Source organism: Palaemon carinicauda, chromosome 26, assembly GCF_036898095.1.
Source record: "Palaemon carinicauda isolate YSFRI2023 chromosome 26, ASM3689809v2, whole genome shotgun sequence".
Lineage (NCBI taxonomy): Eukaryota > Metazoa > Arthropoda > Malacostraca > Decapoda > Palaemonidae > Palaemon > Palaemon carinicauda.
The window spans coordinates 28,362,433-28,366,852 of NC_090750.1; the positions used below are offsets into that span (position 1 = coordinate 28,362,433).

The 4,420-nt window shown below is 55.0% G+C and overlaps 1 pseudogene; it reads left to right on the forward strand.

Moving 5' to 3' along the window:
* The first annotated feature begins 4,003 nt into the window (after window positions 1-4,003).
* Window positions 4,004-4,121, forward strand: LOC137620379 (5S ribosomal RNA; annotated as a pseudogene).
* Window positions 4,122-4,420: the final 299 nt, after the last annotated feature.

The following is a 4,420-nucleotide window of genomic DNA, read 5'->3' on the forward strand; positions in this document are numbered from 1 at the left end:
TTTGTAGAACGATTCCTTTCGGGGTTTTCGTTCTTTCTTTAGTGTTCATTCATTTTTAAATTACATAATTACATAGTTACATAATTATAATTGTTATAATTCTGTTTTGGTTACAGCTCTCCTTCCGTGAGTGTAAGTGGTTGTGAGGGCACGTGCCTGTTGTGTAATTCTTGTGTTCCTTTCCCTCGGGATTCCTCTTCGGAGCCTTCCCGGGGGAATGAATGATAACTAATGATTTTTGTTTTTATTTTCCACAGTTATCGATCTACTTCGTTTGTGTAATGTGACAACAGAGTGAGCTGTCTTGTTGAGGCCTGGGGATTCGGCTGTTGCTGCCTCCCCTATAGACCTTCGTCAGGGGCGTGTCTCCTTCTCCTGGAAATACTCCCGTGATGATTGACAGCTCTCCAGTTCATTTTAGAACACTCAGGAAGCTCGCCTCCTTGGGTGGGGAACTTTCCTTTCGAAGGAAGTTTTCCTGTCCAGGTTGAGTTTTTCCCCTGTGGAGGTTTTTCTCTTGCCTTTTTTGCATGCGACTATGCTCTTGGTGCTGAGCGGTCGCACCTGCAGTTACGCTCAAGGGGCTGGGCAACTGCAGGAGCCCCTCTTCGGAGGATTGCTCTTTTTAGGTCACTGGCTGAACCGTCTCTCCTAGGAAGTGTTTCTCTTTCTTTCGCGAGAGTACACTCATAGAGACTGCTCTTAGGAGGATCTTCTGCTGTTGTTGCTGTTGGCCGCCTTCGCCGTAAGGCTCACCGTCCGCTACGTCGTAAGGGCCTCCCATCTCCCTACAAGGGTGCTAAGAGGTGCCTTTTTGAATCTCCGTAAGCAGCCTGCAACTCCTTCTTCTTGACCTTCCTCCCCTGGTGCAGATGGACTGCAGTCTGACCTCGTCTTCCAACGGGCAACGGTCTTCCGACGGACATTGGTCTCCCGACAGACAACGGTTCCTCCGGGGAAAAGGGTTGCCTCCCACATAGGGTGCTTCCCTTGAGTGTCAGGGTTCCCCTGCGCGCCCTTCTGCAGTGTTCTCTCCTGCTCAGTGTTAGAGCACAGGCGCTCTCCTGCTCATCAGCGTTTTCCTGATCGCTAGAGCTCTCCTGTTCGCCAGCGCTCTCCTGTTCGTCAGCGCTCTCCTGATTATCGTCTCTGCTGTACCTGTTGGTTCCTGTTACGCGCCCTGTGTGCCCACGTTCGCCCGCGCAATCTAGAACTTCGGCTCAGGTCTTGGACAAGGACTCTTCTTCTACGCACAGGATTCCACGCGTTGCCTTCTGCTCGCCAGCGATCACCAGCTCGCCAGCGACCACAGATGCGTCAATGTTCGCCTGCTCGTCAGCGATCTCCTGCACGTCAACGATCGGCATCGATCTGCCACGCGTGTCAGTTCCCCTGGACACCATCAGTAGCGATCTAGCGCTCACGAGCTTTGGATCACGATCTCCGGTAGCTGAGTCTTGACGTAGATCTTCCTCCTGATCACCAGCGCTCACCTTTACTTTTGTACTTCTGTGCGCCAGCTTTCTTCAATCGCCAGCGCACATTTGCGCACCCTTTCCTGCCACGCACCAATGGGCGCCAACGGTTTTTCCTGACCGTCTAGGATCGCCTGATTAACAGCTTGCTTCAGCGCTCACCTTCCTGATGAACCTGCGCGCCTTCTGTTAGCGCAATGCGCGCTAACCATCCCTAGTCTCTTACGCGTTAGCGATCGCCTACGCGCCCGCGCGATTCTTCGTCTGCGCGCTAGCGTTTTGTTAATGCACCACCGCTCGCTAAAGCGCCGTTGCTTGCCAACGCGCCATCGCTTGCGGACGCGCCATCGCTTGCCGACGCGCCATCGCTTGCCAACGCGCTTTCACTCGCCTACGGTCCATCGCTCGCCAAAGACGCGCCATCGCTCGACAACGCGCCATCGCCCGCCTACGCGCCATTGGTCTCCCGACCGCCTGCGCTAACTCGCGCGTCCACACCCCCACGTGCCCGCGTGACCGCACGCCCACGTGCCCGCGCGCACGCGCACATGCACTCCAATGTTTGCCACGCGCGAGCCAACGGTGTTCCGTCGCGCCATCGCGCCATTGCGCGGACCAACAGTGTTCCGTCGCGCCATCGCACGGACGAACGGTGTTCCATCGCGCCATCGCGCGGACCAACGGTGTTCCATCGCGCGAACCAACGGTGTTCCATCACGCGAGCCTACGGTGTTCCATCGCGCGAACGTCGGCTTGATTCCTGCAGTATCCATTGCTACGGGTCATCGCTCGCCTGTAAACTTTCAGATTCCAACCACCAGCTCTCACCCTTCCTACCACGTTCGCCCTCCTTCTGCGCTCCCTCGCGCACTTTCGTCTGCACTCCTGCATGCCCGCGCACGGGCGCTTCCACGTTCGGCCACGCGCAAACCATTGATTTACCATCGCGCGAGCGCCAGGGCGATTGCGACCACGATTCCCGTCGGGGTTTCGCAACATGGCCAGCCTGGCGAGTCTTCTGGAGCGTATTTCCAGAACACGGTCTTCACCCCGTAAACGCAGAGCATGGCACATGCAAGAGCAGGAAGAATCTTCAGGGAGGTCTGAGCAACATTCTTCTTTCCAGAACCTGGGTTAGCTCTTCCTCATCATTCCCTGGAAGGATCTTGCCAGGAAGCTTTCCGTTCGATATTTCTCCGTCGGGCAAGGGGTGACTGGTTCACCCCTTCCTCTTCTCCATCTCGTGGAAGGGGCTTACCAGGTCCTTTCCCTCCTCGGTTGCGACCCTAGGTTTTGTACAAGGAATCTCCAGGAAGGTCACGGGTACTTTCCTCCTCTCGGGCTCTAGCACGTTTCGTCGCCAAGTTTCGATCTTGTGGGGAAGCTCGAGGCCGGACCATCTAGACGCAGTGTCCAAGGGCTTCCTCTCGAGTGTCTCATCCGTGGATGTCGACAAGCTCAGACACTCTTCCATCCTTGGGAAGACCTTGTTTGTTCCCAAGGACAGAGACATGGACAGCGGTTGTGCGTAGGAGGTCGACTTCCGTTTTCACTCCTCCAAGGCGCTTTCTTCCAGACCCTGCAGGCCTCCAACGCCTCTTCTTTCAGCCTCATCGGCCTAAGTTATCGGACCGGCTACGGCAGCTAAGACAAGGTGTCCAATAGCAGTCCCCTCCTGTCAGGGACAGATAGCACGAGAAGCTCTCCTGGGGGGGCGTAATCCTAGAGGGAGCGCCAGAGTTCACAAACTCTAGGATTGGCAACCCCCCCCCCCCCTTGCAGGTCTCACGCTTGGAGAATGCCTAAGGTTACTCATCCGGATAATAGCTTCCCGATGCCGATTCCTACACGATCTCCGTGATCAGCCAAGGATATCGCACCTTGCTCTTACCATCTCTCCGTCTCTGTCAGCGAATTCAGTGTCATGGAATCTCTTTGCCATGGGGTCGGCAAGAGTTTTGCCCGTTTGGGCAGAATGATCCATGCCTTAGGAGAAGGTCCTCCATAGGATTGTCGACGGCTTCACCCCCCGGCTTCTTCAGTCGATCCTTTCTCGTAGGAAAGCATCTGAGACGGGAATTCTGTGGTCGACCTCTCAGCTCTGTTCAAGTTTGTCGAACAAACTTCGTCCAGCGTGGGACAGCAGAATCGATCAGACTGGTAACGAGGCGGCAGGACTCCTTAGGCCCTGGGTCGGAAGGACGGGTACTTCCAGTTTCCATTCGATCTATCTTCCAGGAAGCTCTTGGAATTCAGCCTAGACTTAAGATGCGGTGTGGCGATCCCGCCGCGGCATCATAGGATTTTCTCAAAAGAACTCTCCCTGCTTTCCTCATGGCCGCTCAGGAGCAGGCTTCCGCCTCCTTAGTCTTTTGGAGGTCTGGTCAACTCCGGTAGCCTCGGGTTCGACCTTCTTCGACGCCGGGACAGGCTTCCGGGTCCTTACCATGAGTGAGGAATCATGGTAATTTGCTAGAAGCCTTCTCTACTTCTGCCTCAACATCTGAGGTATTTAGCCATGATATTAAGTCAACGGCCTTACCAGGTTGGAAACACCGCTTCTCGTCCGATCAGCGAAGTTAAGCAACGTTGGGCTGGTCAGTACTTGGATGGGTAACCGCCTTGGGACGCCAGATGCTGTTGCCTCCTTCTCCGAGCCTTCCTTCAGTTGACTGTGGCAAGGCTGAGGAGAGTCGCAGTACCTGATCTCAGTCAAGCAGAGCTTTCAGCCCTACCTTGGAACGTTTCCTGGGTCTCTTTTCCTCATTGACCCGTCTAAAGTCCAGAACGGTCGCCTCAAGATAAGTTCCCTATGGGGCAGCCCAAGTTCCGGTGGTATCAAAGCAACGATTAACCGGACTTTCTGTCCCCTATGGGACCAGTGGAACGTTTAGACCTGCAATGGGTGTTGACCTATGGGACCTCTTGATGGGAGTGGATATTCT